Source organism: Cupressus sempervirens, chromosome 9 (genome assembly GCF_028749045.1).
Source record: "Cupressus sempervirens isolate cs-2001-9-10 chromosome 9, ASM2874904v1, whole genome shotgun sequence".
Classification (NCBI taxonomy): domain Eukaryota; kingdom Viridiplantae; phylum Streptophyta; class Pinopsida; order Cupressales; family Cupressaceae; genus Cupressus; species Cupressus sempervirens.
This window is the reverse complement of record NC_143126.1, coordinates 307,521,799-307,534,308: the sequence shown is the minus strand read 5'-3', so window position 1 is coordinate 307,534,308 and position 12,510 is coordinate 307,521,799. Positions and strand designations below refer to the sequence as shown.

At 36.2% G+C, this 12,510-nt stretch overlaps 1 protein-coding gene across 2 annotated transcripts in view; it reads right to left on the bottom strand.

The window, feature by feature from the left end:
* The window catches only part of LOC149538622 (uncharacterized), a 70,177-nt gene that overhangs the window by 27,488 nt on the left and 30,179 nt on the right, over positions 1-12,510 (bottom strand). The window lies entirely within an intron of this gene.

The following is a 12,510-nucleotide window of genomic DNA, read 5'->3' as shown; positions in this document are numbered from 1 at the left end:
CAGCTTCTCCTTGCCTTCTTTTTGAATGGACAAATATTTTAAGTCAACTAAAGTGCTCAAATGTTATATCATCCGCCCAACTATAAAGTTTGCAACATTTATCTGAATGCTGGCACTCAGAGTTTTCGCCTTCAGATTTTCCAATAATTTACATAGGAAACATCCACTAGAAAGAAACCTGTAAAAGATGTGATGGGACCCCAGGAAAACTGTAGACGATGAGGTAACGAAGGAAACCTGTCATGGACAACAGGTATACACATACATTTGACAGATAAATATCATAAGCCTCTCGTGTTCGGCAGATTAAAATTATTCCAGCATCCAACCAATTACCAATGCTGGAGTGGCAACCATGGGAGCTAGGCCTTCGATGAATCCTAGTAACAGTGGACTTGTGATTCAGTGGTTATAGCTGTTGCAGTGGGTTTCCCATTAGCAATCGAATACAACCTGCAACCACTGTATTGGGATCAAATCATGGAGTTGGAAATCGGATTCAAGAAAATTAGGCAATCAATAAACCATCACTAAATGGGTGCAGAGACTCCATCCAACCAGCAACTAAGTAATGACAAACAAAAGGAAGATGGATTAAACAAAATATCATTTTCTTATTTGTATCTGCTGGGAAATATTGATGGAAATTCACTGCAAATTCCCAACGAATGGACTTGGGTACAAAAATATATATATCATGTGCCCAATGTAGAAATCTCAGTGTTTACAATTGTTCTGGCTCTTCAAATAATAATATCAGTGGACGGGAACTAAAGTCCAGAATCCAAACTGAACTTAAATATTTGATTGAAATACTATTGTTATGCCTTGGAACATTTGAGCGTACTATTCACTTATCACAGAGATTCTCTGACATTCACTCCAGATTGGACTCACCTAGGATAGCATATGGGGGTCATCTATAATCCATAAAATACTTCAACAATAATTAACAGACATCATCGGTCAAGCAGACATAAGGGCAGCGGTCAGCAATCTGGGTTTCGTCCAGCCTCTCCAGCCATACATAAAGCGTGCTATTTAACAATGATGTCACAGTTTGGGACAGTCAGAAAAAAAAATGACGTTTCTGAATCAAGTAGTAGTTCATATGGATTCAGAGGTGACCTTATATACTCCAGCGACATGGATATCATCATGTTGTCAATAGCTACATCTCATCCGCACAGATAGGTATCTTAATCCAAGGTCAAATCAAGCTAGAAGAAACTAAAGTTATTTTAGAGTAAATATACCAATGGTACTGAGGGCCCAATTTGTCCCAGAGCTGTTGTTGTAGACATTTACTTCTGTTGGGCTCAGTCCCTGGTAATTCAAGAGTGTCATATGCATTTTCAAGATATGCAACAATGCCACCTTTAAAATTCTGGCATTAAGTAAATAACAATGAGGTTATGGTCTCAATTGCAACAACTGGTCTGCATATTGCATACACCTTACCTACTCAGTTCCGCATCACATTTGCACGCAAATCTTCTATGCAAGGCCCTTTTTTCAATCTCAGAAAGTTCAATCTGTTTATCGGTTGGACATTTATGAAGGATGTGTAGACATATGAGAAACGATCAAGAAGATGATATACAGATTTTAGTGAGAAAAGAGAAACTCAAAGTAATTGTTATAAATTTCCAAGTCAAAAGGGTCCATGAGCAGTACAGTTGCTGCATTTAAAGATAGTGCTGTGTTTAGATGAGAAAAAACACAGTCATAGAGAGGTATAGTTAAGCTTTTATCATGAATTGTGAAGGTATGTGTAGAGATTGGGCCTTCATTTAACAGTCAAGGGAAAACAGTTCAAAAGATGGCAATGAAACCTACTACATGATGATTAGGCACTGCTATCAAGATGATGCATAAAGCAACGAAGCATTACTGTCACGTTGATAATCTGATCACAACCAAGAATCAAAGAACGGTGGCTAACTTCAAAGTCATTCAAGAAAGATAATGGATTGAAAGTTGAGGAAGACGATGCTATTATGATGTGACAATAATCCTAAACTCTCAGTAGCGGCAATGGAGTAGGCTGATTCACCCGTCATTAGAGTCACTGGAGACAATTCAGACTTAATTGCATTCTTGGAACAAGATATCTTCCATAGTTGAGACCATGTGAGCAGGGTATGTTTCCGTGACAGAGGGAGCAGCTAGAGCATCTACTTCAGTTGACTTCAGAGGATATAGATCATATTATAGTTCAGAGGGAACAGTCCATGTTGAGATGGTTTCTCTAGTGTCCAGTCAGAGGACTGTGATTCATATTATGTAAGTTCCATGTATATAAGTTACAAGGCTGTATGCGGATATCTAGGTCATGATATTTATAGATAGATGGATACTTGTTGGATTGAGGAGCACTTTACAAATGAGCTTTATATAGGCTGAAGAATAAAGACATGGTTTGCTTCCATGAGGTTCAGATTCAGAGGGAGTCTGATAGTTCATTTGAGACCACCTTGAACGAGGAGCTCAGAAGGTTGATATCAAATTCAAAGGGAGCTTGACAGTTCATCAGAAGCAACCTTAGATGACGAGATTAAAAGATTGGTATCTACTTAATAAGTTCTTTGTGAGGGAGAAGTTCAAGGTGAATTTCTTTATAATGCATTCTTCTCCATGGGATAAAAGTCTGAAGTGAAAGCTCTTATTCCAACCTCAGATATTGTTCATGGTGGATGTCATGTGTGTGAAACCATGATAACAGCTCGTGAGAGAATATGTGGTGATTTCGTTTGTACCGGTGACGTGAATATGCTTGTGAGGTGTCAATCTCACAATTATAAGACACTTGTACTCTATTGACTTCATTGCAAGGTGACGATTTCACAATGATAGTTAATATTGTAAATCCATTATGGGTGGAAAAGTGCATACGGTGCCACCCAAGGAAATACCATACCGGTAGGTGTCTTAAAATCCTTCATGGTGGATAACACATATGGTGATATCTATGGACATACCATGAAGGTGAGAAAGCGCATACAGTGCTACCCAAGGATATACTATAATGATAGATATCATAAATCCATCATGGAGAATAGTGCCGATGATACCATCCAAAGACATAATGGCATATACCTTAAAACCTATTATGGTGGATATTGTAAGAAGTGATATCCAAGGATATTTCATAAAGAAATAACCCAAATTCATTTAAAGGCTTACATATCTGACTCACAATAATGTCTCAAGTAATACAAAGTATTAATTGAAGACGTACTTTTATATTGTTATGACTTATTCATATAGATAGCATCAGGGAAATGAACAAGAAGATATCAAGGAATCTTCCCTAGCTAAGAGGGAGCGTCAATATTAATTATAGCTGTGATCGAATTCCTTCTCTAATCACCGAAAAAATGATCTAGTAAACTATGAGTCCCCTTTCTGCATTTTTAAATTCCTAAATGCTAGACTAAATCTCTTTTATCTATCATCTATGATCAAATCTTGATTTGATTCAAAATACTTTATATTTGACCACCTTATCCTAAGCTCCTTTTTTATTAAAAGAATCATGTCCCCTTTTAATTAAATACAAGTCCCCAAAGTCCCTCCTATTCTATGTGTGCACATGCAAAGGATTATTCCTATTTAAAAATAAAAAGAAAAGCATTTTGTTGACACATGTGAGGGCACACTTCTCAATGTGGGTGGAATCTCCTTTCTCCTTCACACATCTTTTGCCTCTTAAACACTACCATTGATTTTGCCTCTTGGAGATTCTTGTGCACAAAGTCAACTTGAGATTAATTCTCTACCATAGATTTTGCCTCTTAATCTCTATCGTCCATTTCTCTTTAAAAGGAGGCTCACTCTTTCATTCTTTTTTGCTTGCACTCTATTGTTATGTTGTTGTTTTGTACTTGCACTTTTGAGCACATTTGCACTCACTTGTTTTACTTGCATTCTTAGCTTAAATTTCCTTTATGTACTAGCTTAGCTCACCTAGTCTAATTAGAGGTTTTGTAACTCATCGTTATAGTTCTTTCGCCCTTCTTGAGCGATTGTGTTTTCAGGGCTACTTTTAGGACACTACGTCCAAGATGACTCTCGTGGTTTGCGGTTCTCTTGTTTGGCGGCCTTCCCTTTTAGAGTCTAATTGGGCTTTTGCGGAGCTGGTTCAAATTCTTCTTCGATGTATTATTTGGTGCAAGCAGTTTATTCGGTATTGTTGATATTTTGTAGCTTCAATCAGATAAATCAAATGAGACTAAAATATTAGATATATATATATATATATATATGTATGTATGTATGTATGTATGTATGTATGTATGTATATGTCTAAAATATTAGAAATTAATATTGTATATATTTGGTTACATAGGTAATTATTATTATTATATTAATTTCACCTTAATAAATAGACATGTCCCATGAAGAGACATGTCTCTCTCTGCATCATTTACAAATATAAATACAAGAGAGATTGCTGCCTTTGGAATATACAGAAATCAAAGGTAGTATTATTTACATTTGCAGCAATCCTCAAACCTCAACATGGTATCAGAGCAGGCTCAAATCACTCAAGATCTCTATCTTTTTTTTCTTTTTTTGAATGAAGGCAAGTTGCGATCACTATATATCCCTGCAACAAATACATCAGGAATTATTTTCCTCAGGAGAGAAAATATTCCTATATAACTATACACTAGGTAGAGGCAGCCATGGCTGAGAGCTTTGCAATGTTTATGAATAAATAAATAATAAAGTATATGTGGAGGCAATCAGACAACCTTGAGGTATAATGTGACACAAGTTGGATGATTTTTCCATTGCCACAGCATGATGCTTTCCTGGTCTCCATCCTCTAAATTCACCGACGAAACACCCAGGCACTACAAGAGAAAATAGAATGACAGGCTCGCACTGGGTTATGAAATCCTCTGAAGTCATGCCCCAAATTCCAACAGTGGATTGTCATATCGGTTTTTAATATATTTCAATAGCTCTCATGTCCCACGCAGATACACATGAAGCCAACTTGGTCTTGCCTATTCACTCCATTAAAAAATTAAACGCTTGCCACTCAATGTTTAAAATAATACTTATTTAATACTTCTTACAACTTTTGTGAGACATGCGATCATAGCAATTTAGCAAATAATTATGTGAGGAAAGTACAAGGCAGTCGATATCAACTGCTGACATGGAGAAACACGCATTAATAAAGGTCGTCCCACTACGTATCGAGCAAGGTTTAAAGTAAAAACAGGGTAGACATATGTGGGCATCAAATGGAGAATAGGGATGTCCCAAGTAGGATTCAACCAAGACAGTTGTGCAAACACCATGTGACTATCACAAGATCCGAACCCCAAATAACGTGTGCACTTATATAGTTCTGCCAACGAGGACAAAAATTTATGTGACGGGACCTCAATCAGTGGTCAAACAATACATTACAGAATATGGAGAGTCAGGCCAACAGGTGAACCAAGAAATATAGTAATTAAACGTATGATTGCATTTCTTCGATCTTATATGATATAGGACATAGTATAAATGTCATAGTTGTTTAGAACATGCAAGTATTATGAATGATATTTCATATAGATAATATTTTAAATTATAAAGATTTTCTATAATTAAAAGGAGCTTTATAGAAGTGCATGTGGAAGCTTTGTGAGTACTTCAACGTAAATGATGAGGGAGTCCGAATGGGATACAATGGTTGAAAATATATATGTTCAAAGTATATACATTGAAAATAGATATTTTTCTATATTATATTGGAATGATCTTATATTATCATGTAGAATTATTTATTATCCTTGAGTATTATATTAGTCTCTCTCTTAATTTTTCTATACGAACTGTAAGAGCTATTTGCCTTAGCCTTTTCCTCCAAATCTGTTCTTCCAGGAAAAGGGAGATTGACATCAGACTCAAAGGGAATCTGACATTTCTTCAAAGGCAACTTTGGATGAGGAGCTCAAATAATTGATATTTAGAGGGAGTTTGAAAGCCCCTATGTGTGACTGTATGATTATAATGGGCCTACCCCCTGTGCACATCATGAGGAAGTGACGACTTCCAAATGATTATCACTTGTATTTGCAGAGGTTATTGGAAGGTGACGATCTTACAATAACTTAAATCATGATATACCTTTTATGTAAATGTTGAAGCAAATTGTGATGAATTATATCTTGTCAATCAACAAAAGTGTTAGATGCCATTCACTTGACGGTCTATGAGTTGTTTGTATAGATATATGATAGGTATTTGGTCAATATCATGTGTTGATATGCTGCAAGCCATTACCATATTGAGTACTTGGTGAATATCATATATTGATATTCTACAAGCCAATACTCAGAGTATTTGGTGAATATCATATGTTGATATTCTAGAGGCCAATACTCATGATATCAAATGTGATATCAAAATGGTGGAGATGTTCTGATCAAAGATATCATTAAAATTTACTATTCCTAATATTACTAATGGTGTAATATATATCCAGTGTTTATCCTCCCTAGCTAAGAGGGAGTGATGATGCTTTGTAGCTTCAATCGGATAAATCCTATGAGACTAAAATATTGAAGATATATATATATGAGACTAAAATATTGAAGATTTATATATGTGCGTGTGTCTAGAATATTAGGAGAAATTAATATTATATGTATGTATGTATGTATGTATGGTTACATAAGTAATTATTACTATTATATTAATTTCACCTTAATGAATAGACATGTCCCATTCATGGGACATGGGACATGTCTCTCTCTCTTTGTGTCATTGCCAAATATAAATGCAAGAGAGATTGTTGCATTTGAATAGACAGAGATCACAAGTAGTATTATTTTATTTGCAGCAATCCTCAAACCTCAACAGGCATTATATCAACCCCGTAGAGTTCGGAGCCCATCCTTTTGGGATTCATGCCATTTTAAATCCAATTTGGTTTCCTCATCGTCTTTGGACTTTTGTTGACTTATGTGAGGAGTGTTGATGGTGTCCTCACCTCATCCGTTGTTCCTCAGAGTCTATTGTCGCTTTTTCCTGTATCTTGTTCTTTGAGGCCTCGCCCCTTCTTGGTTCTATAGGCATCAAGATTGATCATTTCCCACTTACTAGTATTCTCTTAGAGCACTCCCTCATCTCCTTCCTCTCCACGTAGGAGTTGAACAAGTATATTGGAACCAAATCTACAGACAATTCATTCACACCACTTGTGTCAATGCCCATAATGGTCTTAACTCTTCACCCAAAGATGGTGTTCTATGCAATACACTTTCTTGAGGTCTAGGATGGGATCATTATTTGCCCTTCGTACCTACCCCACCATTGGTACCATTTCCTTTTGAACCCTCTCAGATCCATCATATTCGGCTAACATCGACTTCGCATTGACACAAATTGTCAACTTGATAGAGAGAATAGAGTTTGACAACTCTACAACATCAAAGAAACTGAGGCTACAGAGCACTTCATATTTTTTTGTCCTATCTATTATGATATCAGGCGAAGGCTTTAGGTTCGTTTTCTCTCCACCTTCAAATTTATAGAGTAGAGGTGTTTTGCTCTTTATATCTAGGAAGTCACTAGACTTCAAAACCACTCACTTCAACACCAAGCTCATGTGCAATCCCATTCTTGCCAACTTATCACCTCCTTTGTAGGGCTCCCTCAGTTGGGATACCAAATGGTCGGTTGGTCCCTCGTTAGGTTTTTCCAGATCAAATAAGCCCCACAAGGGCTTGTTACAACAACAACCTACCTCCTACAAGACCTCCCAACAGTGTCTGTCCTCCTTCTGGATTTCTAAGGGGCAGCTTAGGCACTCCCTTGACTGATTATATTCATTGAACATTAACATATTTATCTTATCTCGGCTCATTTTGTTTCCATTTCGGCATTTCAAAGGGCAAGTGGTTCCTTTTCCAAAGGGGATCTTCCTAGAGCATTTATAAGCCCACTTTGCTTGCAACCCCATTTGCAAAACCTTCAACAAGTGTTGCGCCTTATGAATCATACATTAGAAAGCCCTTTAAGCTCCACTGATAAGTAGGAGATATTTTCCACCACTAGTCAAATTGTGATATTGTTGTCAAAATTCAATCGTGTCGTTTTAGAGCCAAACTCATTAACCCATTTTTCATGAAGTGTTTCATGACTACTGGTTCACAAGAACCCATCTCCCATGAAAAAAAATGGACAACTCAACAGTCATTGAATCTAGGTAAGGCTCATATAGGTGAAGCATCACATTTTCCCAAGAGGTCACCCATCCTAGTACTACTCTAGCTCAAGTGTGCTTAACCACAGAGTTTCCTCCAAGATTAAGCCCACTTTGCTTGCAATCCATTTGCAAAACCTTCAACAAAGTGTCATGCCTTATGAATGACTTGTTAAAAAGTTCCTTAAGCTCATCAATTGATAAAGTAGTTAATTTTCACAACAAGATAAATTGTGATATTGCTATCAACTATGTAGTTTTTTATTCAAACTCATTGACTCATGTTTCATGAGCAATGGTTCACAAGAACCCATCTCTCATAAGAATGAATGGAACTCTCGACACGCATTGCATCTAAGTGATGCTTACATAGGTAAGGCACCGATAATCCCAAGGAGGTAACCCAACTCAAGCAGGCTTAGCCATAAAGTTTCCTCCAAGGTTAAGCCCATTTTGCTTGCAACCCCATTTGCAAAACCTTCAACAACTGTTGAGCCTTATGAACCATTGATTACAAATCCCCTTAAGCTCATCAACTGATAAGTAGGAGATTTTTTCAACAGCAAGTCAAATTGTGATATTGTTATCAAGATTCAACTGTGTAGTTTTTGAATCAAACTCATTGATCCATATCTCATGAGTAGTGGTTCACAAGAACCCATCTCTCATGAGAATCAATGGACCACTTACGACGCATTGCATCTAAGTGATGCTCACAGAGGTGAAGCACCAAAACTTCCCGTGCGGTCTTCCATCTTAGTATTACTCCAGCAACGCACTTGATACAACCACATTTGCAAAACCTTCAACAAGTGTTGTGCCTTATGAACCATTCCTCAGAAAGCCCCTTAAGCTCATCAATAGATAAGTAGGATATTAGCAAGCTGCCTTTAGGTACAAGAGAACATTTACTAGACTCCTCCAAGATGGAGAAGTGGAGGAAAATGTTAGGAGAGAAATCAGCTTGTTTCTCTTAGTAAGGCAAGGGTCCATGAGGGGGTCTTAAGCTCTATTTTTGAGGAAGCAAGTGGTCTCATGGGCAAAATTTCATTTGGCAATGGAATTATTTGGAATCTTCTCCTCAAAGATAGAAGCCCCTAATTTTTAGCAAGCGGGTGAAAAAGGGGTGGGGCTGGAAATTGCCCCACCACCTTAGGAATGCCTATTGCCACTTGTCAAACATTTTAATTTTAGATTTTTTGTTAAAAAAAATAGTTTGAGGGAACTTCATTGTTTTACTTATTTTTAATACACAAATTTTATAAGATAAAGTTATTGTTTTCATGACACCACCAACTTCCTTAATTTTTGGATCTACAATCTTCAGCTTCAACTAGACTACACAAGTCATGGGGCCTCTAGCTTTAAAAAAATTCCCTAAAAATAGCAAACGGCTTCTACGCTATTTAGGGACCCCAGCCTAAGAAATAATTCACTTGATGTGTTATTAATAACCAACCCAAAATAGATGGTACTACATGGTGATACCTCCATAGTCAAAATTATATGTACCTCCAACCTCTTGCAACCAAGATCCTCTTAAGTAAGTATTTTTTCTTTACCATTTGAATTTTTTACTTTTCAATTTTGTTGGTTTAACTTTTCACTCCAGTTTCAGCAGATTGCTAGTTCTGCCAGTGAGCGGAATTGGAGTAAATAATCCTTTATCCACTCAATCAAAGTGTACCTGGTCAGCTTGCAAAAAGAGTAGAAGACTTGGTTCATATTCATTCCAATTTGTGTCTTCTTATCATGTAAGGATTTCCAATTTAAGGATAGAGTGGTGAAGCTTTGCAATGTAACCCTTGTACCAACTTGAATGCAACCATTGAAGATCTTGCTAGAATCACTATGGGTGACTATGATGACATACACATACACAGTGCATCTAGTGTGAGTGGCAACACTTTGGGTTTAAATGATATTGAACTTGCAGCATCTGAAAATGCAATATGTGATGCTATTTTTGATAATCCTTTTGATGATTGATGCTACATTGAAGATGGAAGACAATTACTATTTTTTATTGTCAATTTTGTAATTGTAATTATTTTCATTTGAATTGTGAACCTAGACATATACGATATGGCACATTTCTGAACTATTAATTGGAATTTAAAATTTATCTTTGGCATTAATCAATGGTGAAGTATCATTCTATCAAATAATTTAGTTTTATTATTCTTTATATATCTTTTTGTATATTATATACACACACCTACCCAAACCCCGACATCAAACTTCAGGTCTCATGTACTGGGTTCTCATACCCGTGCAAGCAACTCAGATTATTAACAATTATTAGCCAACAAAAGCAACTGTTAGTTGTTATTAATTATATATTATAATGCACTTTCTCTCATAAACCAACCAAAGCAATCTGTTTCAGAATTTTCAGACTGATTCAAATTATTATGTTTTATTAACTGTTACAGAAATCTGGACTTTATATCAGCACTGCCTGGAGGGCAGTCCCAAAACCACTATCAGTCCTGTTCCATTTCGTATGGCAATGAGTGTGATAACATAGACTTTTTCCTTTGTCAGTAGAAAGTCTTTTTTTCCAGATGTACCCAGAACTACTTGGAAGAGCAGGGCCATGCCCTTGCTGCCTTGGCTCCCATGCCTGATCCAGAACCTGTCAAGTTTAGTACAGTGACATGCCTCATTTCTTAAGAACTCAGTGACAAGGTTTTTGTTCTCTGTAGAAATAGAGAATTTTATGTATGGAAGTCTAGTCCAAATATTTTTTCCTGATGAAATTATGAATGGCTTGGACTTTGCATCATGTTTTCCAGTTTCTTTGAACTGGTGCTGTTCTCTTGCTTTTGTCTCCTCATGGCAGTGCCTCCACAAGCATCCACAAGCCCGGAATGAACTTGCTGGACGCATCCGGGCAGCATCCAAAACCACTAGAGCACCACAACACATCCACATCAGAATCCGGATGTTCTGGGAGAGAATCGATATCTGCGTTTATGGAATATTTTATCGATTCATTTGATTTTAGTAACCTGAGCTATTAGAGCAATCAACAAAAACAAACTCACTTATTAGGTTTTTTTCATATAATATATTATCCTGTTTTATATTTATAAAATTCTATTTATTAATTTCAAAGTTCTAGACTAACTAATTAATTATTAATAGATGTAATACATTTGGAATAATATAAATATATTAAAATAGATCAATAGATATTGGTAAAGATATATATTTCAGCTTTACTTGTAAGTTTGTAACCAAATTGGCAGCTTTGAAAAAAGCATGCAAAGTCGAGAGGTTGACAATGGATACAAGAACTACCTACAAAGTTGAGAATGTTAAGAAGATGAAAAGGAGGCTTTCACTAATGGAAGGAGCTGCATCTCAATCAATTAGTTAAACAAACACGTGATGACTAAGTACAATGATGGAAGGCTGCAAGACCAAAAGATGGGTTATTGCAGTTATGGAAGTTCACAAGGCCTTCACGGAGAAGATAAAACAGAAGTGCAAGCAATATTGAACCAATGGAGTTGACCTTAAACAGGCATTTCAAGTTTTCGGTCAATTGTTTGTGGTATGGATTTCCAATGTCCTCGAAGCAGTTTGTTAAAAAAAGTCCATGGCTAGCATAATTCCAAAAATCTATAATACATCAAATTAACAATTCTGAAGAATGTTCAATAAAATTAAAAGCCTACAATTAGCATTTAAAGAGGGCAGCACTGCTATATGTACTTTTTAAATTGTTCCATATTATGAAAATTAGATACAGGCAGACTCCAAAGGGGATATACAAATTTCCAGTCTAGTCTTCAAAAAATTATAGAAAGACATCCATTTCTGTTTTTAGGTACGAATGTGCCATCTCCGAGTTTTGCTGACAGTTCCAAATCAAGTTTGATCAGATTCTCTATTTATTTTGCTATACTAAGATAGTATGGATTAAACTCTCAATGGACTATTCAATCTACACTTGATGGGAAATATTGAGTTTTCAATAGTTAATTATCATGTGATTGAAACTTCAATTGTTTTCTGTTTTATGAGTTGCTTTTAAAGTTAAAACACCAAGAGAATATTAGAAATGCAGTGAACTGACAACCCTAAAGAAGACTACTCAACTTTCACCATTCTAATCTTTCAGGTGTTCTTGTCAGCTACACTAACTCATCCTTAAATTAGAGAGCAAAAATAGACTGATTGCATCCTTTCAGCATTGTAATTTGTAAGGTTTGATGATCGAAACATATAAAGCAGCTACAGCCTGCAATTTCAAAGCACATAATCCAGTGTAGTAAAACTCGTTA